The sequence below is a fragment of the Canis aureus genome, chromosome 3 (genome assembly GCF_053574225.1).
Source record: "Canis aureus isolate CA01 chromosome 3, VMU_Caureus_v.1.0, whole genome shotgun sequence".
In the NCBI taxonomy this organism is placed as follows: Eukaryota; Metazoa; Chordata; class Mammalia; order Carnivora; family Canidae; genus Canis; species Canis aureus.
Genome location: NC_135613.1, coordinates 12,798,832 through 12,812,376, shown reverse-complemented (window position 1 = coordinate 12,812,376; position 13,545 = coordinate 12,798,832). Strand labels below are relative to the sequence as shown.

General features: G+C 44.7%; 1 long non-coding RNA gene across 2 annotated transcripts; it reads left to right on the top strand.

Annotated features, from left to right (window-relative positions):
* The first annotated feature begins 6,666 nt into the window (after positions 1-6,666).
* LOC144309340 (uncharacterized) lies at positions 6,667-12,460 on the top strand. 2 transcript variants are annotated; one of them, XR_013375382.1, is made up of 4 exons: positions 6,667-8,579; positions 9,865-9,948; positions 10,472-10,636; positions 12,125-12,460. It is a non-coding gene; the product is annotated as an uncharacterized LOC144309340 (long non-coding RNA). The 2 variants fall into 2 exon arrangements; XR_013375379.1 differs by having other exon boundaries at positions 7,925-8,579; positions 12,128-12,460.
* The last annotated feature ends 1,085 nt before the right edge of the window (positions 12,461-13,545 follow it).

The following is a 13,545-nucleotide window of genomic DNA, read 5'->3' as shown; positions in this document are numbered from 1 at the left end:
AGAGAGAAAAAAATCATAATTTATAGTGGAGAAACCCGGCAGAATTAATATCAGCAGGAAAGGGGCAAGTAGACATCATGTGCCTCCTGATTTAATGCATTGAGAACACAATCTCCTTTCTGTGATATTCCTGTCAAAAATGCATAGCCTGAGTCTAATCATGAGGAAACATCAGACAAACCCAAGTTGAAGTACATTCTACAGAATAACTGGCCTGTGCTCATCTATCATGAAAGGAACTGTTCCAGATTAAAGGAGACTAAAGAGATATGATGACTAAATACAGTGTGATCCTAGATTGGATCCTGGACAATGCTTTTTTTTTTTTCTCTAAAGATATTAGAGAGAGAACTGGTGAAATTTGTTTTGTTTTTTTTTTTTTTTTTTTTAATTTTTTTTTTTTTATTTATTTATGATAGAGAGAGAGAGAGAGAGAGAGAGGCAGAGACACAGGCAGAGGGAGAAGCAGGCTCCATGCACCGGGAGCCTGATGTGGGATTCGATCCCGGGTCTCCAGGATCGCGCCCTGGGCCAAAGGCAGGTGCCAAACCGCTGCGCCACCCAGGGATCCCGAGAACTGGTGAAATTTGAGTAAGATTTGTAGGTTAAATCATATTAATGTTGGCTTCTTGATTTTGATCATGGTACTTTGTTATACTAAGACCGATGGCTGACTTCTCATCAGATAGGATGGAAGCCAGAAGACAATGAAAAAGCATAAAGTTGTGAGTTGAAAAAAAAAAAAAAAGCCAACATAGGCGTTTTTGTTTTTATTTTTTTACCTAATGAAAACAGTCTTTAAAAAAAGGATGTTCTCAGGTAAAAGCTGAGAGAATTTGTCACCATGGAACTTTCACAAAAGGTATTCTAAAGGGAAATCTTCCAGCAAAAGAAAAGTGATCTTAGATGGAAATAGGGAAATGCATGAAGTAATGAAGAGCACTATAAAGGGTAAATATGAAGCTAAATATAAATAAATTTTGTCTGCATGAAGCAATTGAAAGCAATTAAAATATATATGGACTTAAAATGTCTTATAAGAACAACACAAAAGTTGGGAAGAGGCAAGTGAAGTTAAAGTACTCTAACATCCTAGCCCTATTAGAGAAGTGATCAAAGTAATAGACAATCAAATCAGAAATGCAAATTTTATTCTTTAGGAGCAGCCACTAAAAGAATATTTAAATGTTTTTAGATGAGGGAATGATATTTTTTAAAGGAATCCAAAAGAAGAGAACAAATAGAAAAAGGAAGTAGAAACAAGTAGTAGGATAGATATAAACCCAAATAGATTAGCAATTACACTAAATATAAGTGGACTAATTTTTATGATTAAAAGACTAAGAATGGATCAGAATCTAACAACTATAACCTAACAAAAGACACACACTAAATATTAGGACATCAAAACTTTGAAAGTAAAAATATTAATACAACTTTTATAACTACACTAACATCAGAGCAAGTAGACTTTAAAGCAAGAAACAGTACAAGAGATAAAGATGTACACTTAATGATGTAAAAGGGTCATTCTACCAGAAAGACATAAACCCAGTCATATCAATAATCAAATATAAGTGATTAAATAAGAAAATAAGCCCAACTATATTCTATCCACAAGAAACCCACTTAAAGACAAAAATAGTTTAAAAGAAAAAGGATGGAAATGTGATACTATGCTACTATGATTTATTTATTATTATTATTTTTTTATTTATGATAGTTACACAGAGAGAGAGAGAGGCAGAGACACAGGCAGAGGGAGAAGCAGGCTCCATGCACCAGGAGCCTGATGTGGGATTCGATCCCAGGTCTCCAGGATCGCGCCCTGGGCCAAAGGCGCCAAACCGCTGCACCACCCAGGGATCCCTGCTACTATGACTTAAAAACAAAAGCTGGGGCAGCCCAGGTGGCTCAGCGGTTTAGCCCAGGGCATGATCCAGGGGATTGGGACCCGGGATCGAGTCCCACATCGGGCTCCCTGCATGGAGCCTGCTTCTCCCTCTGCCTGTGTCTCTGCCTCTCTCTCTCTCTATGTCTCTCATGAATAAATAAATGAAATCTTTAAAATAAATGAATAAAAATAAAGCTGAAGGGGCATTATCAAAATCATAAAGTTGATTTCGGGGCAAAGAATATTATGGATGGTAAAAAGTTTTCTTTCATAATGTTAAAGAGCTTAATTCATTAAGAGAATTTAATGGTCTTAAACATTTATGCACATAATGGAGTTTCAAAATGAAAGAAGCAAAAGTAATAGAACTGCACAGAAAGACAAATCCACAATTACAGCCAGAGATTTCATCACCCATCTTTTAATATTTGATAGAACAGGTACACAGAAAATCACAGGACAAAGATGACTTGAATAATACCATGAATTTTTTTTTACCATCAACCAATTTACTAAACGCTATTTATAGAACAATCCACCCAACAACTACCAAATACATTTATGTTTCAAATGCCGATGGAACTTTTATCAACATAGATTACATTCTGAGCCATAAGATGTCTTAATACATTTAAAAGGATTCAAGCCACACAAATAATATTATTTGACCACAATGGAATTAAATTAGAAATCAGTAACAGAAAGATACTTGAAAAGTTCCCAGATGTTTGGAAAGTAGCATACTTCTAAATAAGCCATGAGTCAAAGAATAAATCTGGAAGTAAATCAAGTATTTTGAAGTGAATGAAAATGACAATGTAACATATAAAAAATGTGTGGAGTACTGCTGATACAATAACTGGAAACAGACATGGTGATCTTATTCAGGTGATAAAAATGCTCTAAAACTCGATGGTACGCTTAAAATGCATGAACTGTATGACATGTATACTTCACAGAAGTTGTTTCTAAAAACACATAAGGACTGGAAAGGAAGAAATAAATTTTTATTTTTATATTTGCAGAAACCTAATGGTACACATAATAAATTTTTAAGTGTAGAAACTACTAGAATTAATAAATGAGTCAGCAAGGTCACCTGATACAAGGTAAATATAGAAAAATCATATTTCTACATTAGCTACAAATAGACAATGAAATTAACAAAATAATATCTATGATAACATCAAAAATATAAGATACCTAGAAATAAATCTTTTTTTTTTTTTAATTTTTATTTATTTATTTATGATAGTCACAGAGAGAGAGAGGCAGAGACACAGGCAGAGGGAGAAGCAGGCTCCATGCACCGGGAGCCCGATGTGGGATTCGATCCCGGGTCTCCAGGATCATGCCCTGGGCCAAAGGCAGGCGCCAAACCACTGCGCCACCCAGGGATCCCCCTAGAAATAAATCTAATGAAAGTAAGCAAGTCCTCTGAAATCTATACAACGTTAATGAAAGAAATTGTGAAAATGTTAAGTGGGGGGATATGTGCATGCTTTGGATCATTCAGTGTTATAGAGGTGTTGGTTCTTCCCAAGCTGGTACAGAGTGTCAAAACAGTTCCAATCAAGCCTCAGCATGTCTTTTTGTGGAAAATGGATAAGCTGATTCTAAAATTTTTATGGAAATATAAAGTTCCTAGAATATCTGGGGCAGTCTTAAAGAACAGCAAAGCTGAGGACTTATACTACCAGGAACCAAAACATTAAAGGACTGATGCAATGTGAACAGCATGGTATTGGTGCAAGAATAGACAAGGGGTCAGTGGAACACGGGACAGAATCCAAAACATGTATACAGTTTTATGACAAAAGGATACTACAAGGCTACAAAGAAAGGACAGTCCTTTCCATCAATGGTGCTAGGTCAACTGGAGAGGCACAAGAAGTGAATTCTAACCTCTTTTTTTTTTTTAAGATTTTATTTATTTATTTATGAGAAACACACACACACACACAGAGAGAGGGAGAGGCAGAGACAGAGGCAGAGGGAGAAGCAGGCTCCATGCAGGGAGCCCGATGTGGGACTGGATCCCGGGACTCCAGGATCATGCCCAGGGCTGAAGGCAGACACTTAACTGCTGAGCCACCCAGGCGTCCCTCTAAACTCTATTCCTAGTAGATTTTACTTAGTAAGGGATCCCTGGGGCGCGATCCTGGAGACCCAGGATTGAATCCCACGTTGGGCTCCCGGTGCATGGAGCCTGCTTCTCCCTCTGCCTGTTTCTCTGCATCTCTCTGTGTGTGTGTGTGTGTGTGTGTGTGTGTGTGTGTGTGTGACTATCATAAATAAATAAAAATTTTTTAAAAAAGGTTTTACTTAGTAAAATCATCGTAGAATCTGGGATGTAAAACAATTAAGCTTAGAAGAAAACATAAAAAAAAAGAAGAAAACATAGAAGACTATCAGCAAAAATCTTTTTTTTATCAGCAAAAATCTTAAAAAGAAATCTTAGTGGGCAAAGATTTCTTAAATACAACACCAAAAAAAAAAAAAAAGTCAGTTATAATGGAAAAACTTTATTTGAATAACATTCAAATTGGCAGCCTCTGTTTATCAGAAGATACCATTAACAAGAGTGAAAAGATCCATGGAGTGGAAGATACTCACAATACTTATAACCAAGAGAGGGGTTCTATTCGGATCATATAAAGACCACCTACAAATCATTAACAAGAAGTCAAACAAACCAATAGAAAAACAAAAATCTGAACTGGCCCTTCACAGAACAGGATATCTTAAAGGTCAATACACGTGAAAACACGCTCAATCCCATTTTTCATCAAGGAAACAGAAATTAAGACTACAATGAGAGCAGGTGCACACACACCTGAATGGCTAAAATGAAAAAGACAGTAATATTTAGTTTTGGCAAAGATGGGGAGCAATGGGAATCCTCTGACATAGGTATGTGTGTTTTGGTTCGTATTCCAAAAATCTGAAGGAAACTTTAAGGCTAGTAATAGTAGTAGTGTGTGGGTTTGGGATCATGGGAAGTCTTACACCTTTTACTATTCCTACCCCTATTTAATTGTATTTTTCATGCTTTACTATTACAATCAGAAATAAGATTTCACATTCAGAAAAGAACAAGCCTCTCTCTCTCACCACAGTCAAACACCATGACCCAGCACATAGTAGTATATCCTCGCCTTCATCTCTCCTGACCTTTCTTTTTTTTTTTTTAAGATTATTTATTTATTCATAGAGACAGAGAGAGAGGCAGAGGGAGAAGCAGGCTCCATGCAGGGAGCCCGACGCGGGACTCGATCCGGGGTCTCCAGGATCACGCCCCAGGCTGTAGGCAGTGCTAAACCGCTGCGCCACCGGGGGTGCCCTCTCCTGACCTTTCTGCAGCCCCAGCCTTGGCCACTCCTGTGTCAAAGCCTGGTCTGCCCCCCACTACCCTCGGCTGCCCCCCTTCTCCTCCCCTCCCTCCTGCCCCATCAGCCCTTCCAGTGCCTCCACCTTAGTCCCTGCCGTCTCCCCCTCGCCCTCTCCCCGTATCCTGTGCAAGCCCTCCTGGAGAAGCTCTTCCCTGAGGACTCCTCAGTTTCTCCCTGTTCTCATTTCCACACAGAGTGAGGGAGATTCCCCGCCCTCTCCGTTCCCCATCCCAGGAGCTTCACCAGCCTGTACACAAGCCTCCCTCTCCAGGCCCTGCTGATCCTGTCACCCAGCTGTCCTCCCTTCCAACAAAGCCTCTCAAGTCCTGTCACCTCTTCCTCCTGGATGGCCCCCAGCCTCCCTCTGCTCCTGCTGATGCCTCCTTCTGCTTGCCTCCCACATCTGTCCTCCCCCCTCCCCTCCACCACTTCCTCCAGACTCATGGAGGCCCCCTGGTCGGCTCCCCTTCTGCTAGCTGTGTGACTGTGGACACCTTATGAAAGCCTCAGCGTGACTGTAAAGTGAGGGCTGTAGAACCCACCTCATAAATGGTCATAAGGATTCAATGATAGAAAGTTCAGCGTAGAGCAACTGCTCAATCAATGTCACAACTGCTATTATTGCTGCTCAGCTCCATGGGACAGCATGGCACAAGTGATCTGCTCCCCCTCTTCCCCAGGCAGAGGTACCACCCGTTCTATCCCCCATCTGCTCTTCGCAAGGCCCTCCGTCCTCCAGGCCCAGACCCTTCATCCCTGCTCTGGGCACCCTGTTGTCACCCAGGCCTAGATTCACCATGGGGGTGGGGGTGAAGGGTCCACGGGGCTGTGCACCAGCCGCTCTCCAGCCCACAGACTACCCTTTCTAGGCTCCTAAACCAGAATCTGTCTGTTGGGCAGCCCTCTGCCCCTATTAAAAAGGAGAGAGAGGCCTAATTAGGATCTGGAACAGGGAGAAGGGATGACCTCACCCTGTCACTTGAGACAGAGAGCAGTGGCCAGACACACAGGGCCCAGCCACGCCAGGATGCCCTGGCTCCCTGGGTTGGGTTGGGTTGGGTTGCCATCTCCGTTACAGCCCTGGGACTGAACAGAGCATGCAGCGCTTCAAAAAGCCGAGCCCTCCTTGGGGCCTCAGAACTGGGGGCTTGGTGTCTGCTTCCTCCCCAGGTGTGGAGGGTTGGGGCAGACACAGGTGCAGTGCAATTGCCAGCCAACCCCAATATCCGGGTCTCGGGTCTCTCGGAAAGCCCCTGGAGGGGAGGGGGTGGGGCGTCTTAGTGCTGGGACGAAGCACAGAGGACTACTTGGTTTGCAAGAAACAGAAACCCAAGTGCAACTAGTTTAAGGAAGGGAGGTGGATTATCAGCCCCTAAAACAAGTCCTGGAGAGGGCCCAGCTTTAGGTACGGCTGGCTCTGCAGGCCTGAACTGGATGTCAGAAACACATCCCTTTCCTTCTCCCTGTTCTGCAACCATCTTTTGGGTTGGTTCTCAGGCAGGCTTTCCCCATGTGGTGGAGAGATGTCCACCAAGGCTCCCGTCGGCCAGCATAGCCACCCCAGCAAAAGGAAAAGTCTCCTTCCTGCTGCTTAGAGCACAGGTCCAAGGCTCTTGTTGGTTGACCTAGCCTGGCTCCTGCATTTGCCCAGGCTAATCCCTGGTGATCAGTGGGCTGGCCAGACCCTCTGCAAGCGGGGCAAAGGGGATGGTGGCAATTTCAGCTGATCTTTGAGGACTTCAAGTCATAACATGGTGGTTCCCAGGGGAGAGCTGGATACAATTACCAGGGGGTCCTGGGCAGGCATCTACCTGTCCAAAGGGACCCAACTAACACAAGAAGGAAGGGACCACTCTTGCTTGAGAGAGGCCCCTCCGCAGGTCCCTTCCTGCTTCTCAGTTGGGCAGCCAGGTCCTGACACCTGCCCACCAAGCTTCCACCTCACTGCTTTCTAAAGGGCGCCTCTGCTTCCTGACCTGTCCCAAGAAGTGGAAAGCAGCTTCTCCTGCAGCTCAGGGAGAAAAACCCTGATGTCCTGCTCATCAGAGCCCTGAGACACGCTCCTCTCCCAGAGACCAAGACCCCATGGCTCTCTGATAACATCAAGATAATAATAACAATAAATAGTTGGCCACCTCCTCATCTTCCCTTCGGGTTGGGTTGTTGGGTGGACTTAGTACCAGTGTTGTTAAGCACTTAGCACACACAGTGCCTGACACGTTGGAAACACCTGGTGAATGAGGTAGGTTGTGTTTCCCAAGATGACCGCCATGATTCCTCTCACCCCAAGCACCCTTCCTTTTTCCACCTTAGTATTCATTTTGTAAGTTGAGATGTGATTGACACCCAGTAAACACCACCCATCTAAAGTGTACAACTTGGCAAATTTTGACATGTATACGCCTGTGAAACCAGCACCACTATCAAGATATTGTATCCATCAAGCTACAAGTTTGCTCGTGTTCCTCTGTCATCCCTCCCTCCACCCCATGCCTAGCATCTCCAGGCAACCTTTGATGTGCTTTCTGTCATCACAGGTTAAGTTTGCATTTTCTAGGCTTTTATACTCTACATGCACTTGAAAAAAAAAAAAAAACAAGATTTTACCTATTTATTTGAGAGAGAGAGAGAGAAAGCACAAGTAGGGGGAGGAGCAGAGGGAGAGGGAGAAGCAGACTCCCCACTGAGCAGACAGCCTGACATGGGGCTCAATCCCAGGACTCTGGGATCACAATCTGAGCCGAAGGCGGATGCTTAACCGACTGAGCCACCCAGGTGCCCTGTAGGTGCACCTTTTTTTGTCTGGCTTCTTTCACTCAGCCTGAGAGCTTGGAGAGCTGCCCACATTGTTGCATGTATCAACAGTTAATTTTTATTGCTGAATTGTGTTTCACTGTGTACCATAAATTACTTATCTGTTCACCTGTTGATGGACATTTCTGGCTAGGGCAGATAAAGCTGCTATGAACACGCGTTGTCTTCCTTTCTCTGGGATGCTTACCTCGGAGCTGCATGGCTGGGTCATATGGCAAGCGGACGTTTCACTTCTGGAGAAACTGCCCAGCCCGTTTCCAAAACAGTTAGAGGAGAGCATCCTTGACAACACTGGGTACGGTCAGTCTTTTTTGTTTAGACGTCCTAGGAGGGGCGTAGCGCTATCTCACTGTGGTTTTAATTTGCACGTCTCATGGCCGATGAAGGGCTGCGCCGCGGTGCTGGGAGGAAGCCAGGCAGCAGCGGGCAGAGCTCACGTGTAGGGGTTCAGCCGACGACCAGCCTCCACTGCTGGACAGGTAAAGCAGCCCCAGGGGATGCCAGCCCCCAGTCTTCAGGCCAGCCCCACCCGTGCCACGTAGAGCCCTGACCCCATCAAGCCCTGCCCAAATGACAGATTCATTTGTCATTCATTTGTATCTGCCCAAAACAGACGGTGCGGGTTTTAAATCACTGTTGGGGAAAAAAATAAAAAAATCAATCAATCAATCAATCAATCAATCACTGTTGGGGAGGGGGGTGCCGGGGTAGGTAGTAGAACAGTGAGCCTGGTGGCTGTGATGCTGTGAGTACTAGTGACCTAGTCCTCCTCATCCACCTGTGGTTTATATTCGTCTTCTCGATAAACCCGCAGCCCCTGCAAGACAGACAGCAACTCTTCGTTTCTGGGATCCCAGCCCCAGAGCCTTGCTCCTGACTTTCATTTCTTATCCCTTGAGGTCTTCTCCTTCCACCCCTCACCTTCTCTTAGCCACCTCCCAGGGGACCCGGGCAGAGCTGTAGCAGAGCTTAGGCTCTTCTGGTGGGCTGCCTGGATTTGGATCCTGTCTCTGCTATTTCTTTTCTAAGCTGTTAAGAACTTAACCAAATTCTTTAACCTCTCTGAGCCCAAATTTATCTTCTACAAAATGGGAACAGCAGCACCTACCTCAGAGGGTAGTTGAATCTAAAATGATCCACGTAAAGAACTTAGCCAAGTCAGCCTGGTGCCTGCTACTGCTGTTTCACTGCTGTTTTCTTTTCTTTTTTTAAGATTTTATTTATTCATGAGAGACACAGAGAGAGAGAGAGAGACAGAGACAGAGACACACACAGGCAGAGGAAGAAGCAAGCTCCAGGCAGTGAGCCCAACGTGGGACTTGATCCAGGGACTCCAGGGATTGAAGGCTGGGCTGAAGGCAGGCGCCAACCACTGAGCCACCCAGGGATCCCTTGCTGCTGTTTTCTGATGACTCTGGATATAGAAGCGTCCTCCCTTGGGACGCCTGGGTGGCTCAGCAGTTAAGCGTCTACCTTCGGCTCAGGGTGTGATCCTGGGGTTCTGGGATTGAGTCCCACATCGGGCTCCCTGCATGGAGCCTGCTTATGTCTCTGCCTTTCTCTGTGTCTCTCATGAAAAAAACAAACAAACAAACAAACAAACAAAACCCGCCCTTCCTCATTGCCTCTTAGGGAGCTTGTCTGCCCAGCTCCCAGGGGAAAGGCATCAGGTATGTGGGTAGGAGGAGTTAATATCGATTGTTCTAGGCGATTTACAAACATGAAATCATTTGGATTTTTAAAATCTGAATTCTTTCCTTATAGGTCATGTATTGCCAGGCAAAATGCTCTGCCCCTCTGAGCCTGCTTCCTACCCTCCAAGCTGGGGTAACACCGTCTCTCAAACAGGTGAATGTAGGGATATTATAAGGCACCATCCTGACTGGAAGTGAGTCCCTAATACATTATAGCTATTAATACTAGTAACATTTATCCTGTAACACAGCAGGTAACAAATTAATTACTATGGAAGGAAAACAAGTTAAGGGATGACTTTTGAATGTCTATTTTTGGGGGCATTTTAAAAATTTCTGCATTATCTATATTGTTTTAAAATTAAATATCAATTTTAATAAATTTTAAAAATTAATAGATTCACATTAATAAAAATTTAAGTGTGCTATACTGTGTATCACATAAATATTTTTATCCCAATTTATTTTTTTTTTTAATTTTTTTTTTTATTTATTTATGATAGTCACAGAGAGAGAGAGAGAGAGAGGCAGAGACACAGGCAGAGGGAGAAGCAGGCTCCATGCACCAGGAGCCCGATGTGGGATTCGATCCTGGGTCTCCAGGATCACGCCCTGGGCCAAAGGCAGGCGCCAAACCGCTGCGCCACCCAGGGATCCCTTTTTATCCCAATTTATAGGTGAAGAAACTGAGTAACAAATAACTTACCCAGGTTCAAGTAGCCAGCCAAAGCCATGTGCTTGCTTCGGCAGCACATATACCAAAGCCAGAACAGGATTAGAACCCACATCTGCCTGATTCCAGAACCCTTGGCCTTTCCTTGCACTTACTGTCTCGATTCTGGGTAAGTAGCACTTTGGTGCTCAGGCAGCATAATGGATGGGAGTAGCTTCCTAGGGAGAAGCTGGCCCATGCCTGATCCTCCTTAGACCTCTGAAGATGAGGCATCTCCTCTAGAAATCTTCCAGCTGGCAATCCTGGCCTCCTTGCCTTCCCACGGTTGCTCCTTGGAGTCCCCGTCCCTTGGACAGCAGCCATGTCTAGGAAGAAGGGATGTTTCAGAGGTGCCCACAACTGCTTGCCACACCTCTCCCAGGTCCCATGACTCATGGTCTCCCACAAGCGGCAGTCCCATCCCCAGAACCCAAGTGGACGCACCCATGGAGTTGAGGGAGTTAGGGAGGGCTTTAGAACCTCCATAATCACCATCAACTCCCTCCCCTTGAAATAATGAAGCAGCGTCAGGGAAAGTCCTCGAATCCCTACTTCCTGACACTCTTCATTCTTTTCTGGCAGACATCCCACATGTGACCAGTGGCCTCTGGTCAGAGCTCAGTTTCCTGACCATGGCTACGCCACAGCCTTCTTCCTGTTGGCCCTACAGGAATTCAACCCAAGTATTCCAGAAACAACTACACTCTAAAAAAAATTACATAGCTGTGGGGCAGGGGTCGGCCTCTGTCACGGGGCTGGGCCCCAACATTTTGCTCTCGGGGAACCTGGATGGGGACGGGCAAAGACACGCCTCAGGTCAGCAGTGGCACAGGCTCTCCTGACTCCAAGTCACCCACTAATGCTCTTCTCCCTGAAGACCCCACCCTTGCCAGGAACTGGAGAACAAACAACAATATAACACATTGTCTCCAGGGCTTATGAATGTCCCTGCCTGAGGGGAAAAGATGGAGCGAAGGGAAAAGCACTAGATTCTTGTCAAAAATGAGGAAAACCAATGGTTATTCCACAAGAAAGTCCTCAAGCTCACAGAGGAAGCCAACAAGCAGAGCCCCATGGGACTCCGGGGAGGACAAAGAGCCAGCTCCAGACTCTGTTGTGCATATGTCAGCGGGTAGAATGAGGCCAGGGAGGATATTATGGGCATATTTTTTAGTCTTTCTGGAAAGTTTAGGTCTAGTCACTTATCTGTGCCTGGTAAGAGACTCAGGAAACAAAGAGTTGCCTTTGGGGTAAATCCCCAGCAGTGCAGTTGCTGGGTCTTAGGGCAGGTCTATTTTAACTCTTTGAGGAACCTCCACACAGTTTTCCAGAGTGGCTGCACCAGTTCACATTCCCACCAACAGTGTAAGAGGGTTCCCTTTTCTCCGCATCCTCTCCAACATTTGTGGTTTCCTGTCTTGTTAATTTTCCCCATTCTCACTGGTGTGAGGTGGGATCTCATTGTGGTTTTGATTTGTATTTCCCTGATGGCCAGTGATGCGGAGCATTTTCTCATGTGCATGTTGGCCATGTCTGTCTTCCTCGGTGAAATTTCTGTTCATGTCTTTTGCCCATTTCATGATTGGATTGTTTGTTTCTTGCGGCCCAATGTTTCTAGCAGCAATGTCCACTATAGCCAAACTGTGGAAGGAGCCTCGGTGTCCATCGAAAGATGAATGGATAAAGAAGATGTGGTCTATGCATACAATGGAATATTCCTCAGCCATTAGAAACGACAAATACCCACCATTTGCTTCAACGTGGATGGAACTGGAGGGTATTATGCTGAGTGAAGTAAGTCAAGCAGAGAAGGACAAACATTATATGGTTTCACTCATACGGGGAATATAAAAAAACAATGAAAGGGATTATAGGGGAAAGGAGAGAAAACGAGTGGAAAGTATCAGAGAGGGTGACCAAACATGAGAGACTCCTAACTCTGGGAAACGAACAAGGGGTGGTGGAAAGGGAGGTGGGCAGGGGGTGGGGGTGACTGGGTGACGGGCACTGAGGGGGGCACTTGATGGGATGAGCACTGGGTGTTATGCTATATGTTGACAAATCGAACTCCAATAAAAAAATACATATAAAAAAATAAAGAAAGAGTTGCCCTAACCCTGACGTAGGAGCTTGATGTAGGGCATCGGGTTGTCTGGTGAGAGCAGGTGTCCTCAAAGGGAAGACAAAACAGCTTTTGCTCAATTATACACCATGGACAGAACTGTCAGAATGCCTCACAGGGCTCACAGGAGCAGCAGTGAAACAGATACAATTACCTTTAAAGGGAAAAGAAGATTCTGACACAGGACTGGTGTTAAATGTGAAACAGGAAGCCCTCAGCCCAGCAGATCTGTTCTAACTGATCCATCTGCAGATAAAACTGGTGGCTTCACGTAAACACCCTGATCGCAGGCGGCCCTTAGAGCTTCAACCCAAACTCCGCAAGGAAGACGAGGGAGAGAAGCAAGATTTTTCATTTTCTAAGTAGACAAATTTTTAAATATTGCATTAACAAATAAAGCACACATGCATTATGACCCCAAAAATTGTATAGAAAAGGAAATGGTACACATAGGTTTCTCATTGCACATAAATTTTACCCTCTATCTATCCCCCCACCAAAAAAAAACAAAAACAAAACACTTTAAATAAACACTAAACTCTAGTTGATGATATGAAAGCTGAAGTGTTTTGGAGGGTGGCCTATCAGCTTCTATAATGGAAGAGAAAGCTCCTCATAAACAGATCTTCCAATGAATAACAATTATACACTTTGATGTTTGTTTTTTAAAGATTTTATTCATTTATATGACACAGAGAAAGAGAGAGAGCACAAGCAGGGGGAGCGGGAGAAGCAGACTCCCCACTGAGCAAGGATTCTGATGTGGACTTGAGCCCAGGTCCCTGGAATCATGACCTGAGCTAAGGGCAGGTGCTTAACCAACTGAGCCACCCAAGCACCCCAACTTTGGACAAAATATAGAACACAATGACCTGAGAGCTCTGGAGATTGAACAAAAGCATGCAGTTTTTAGAGGG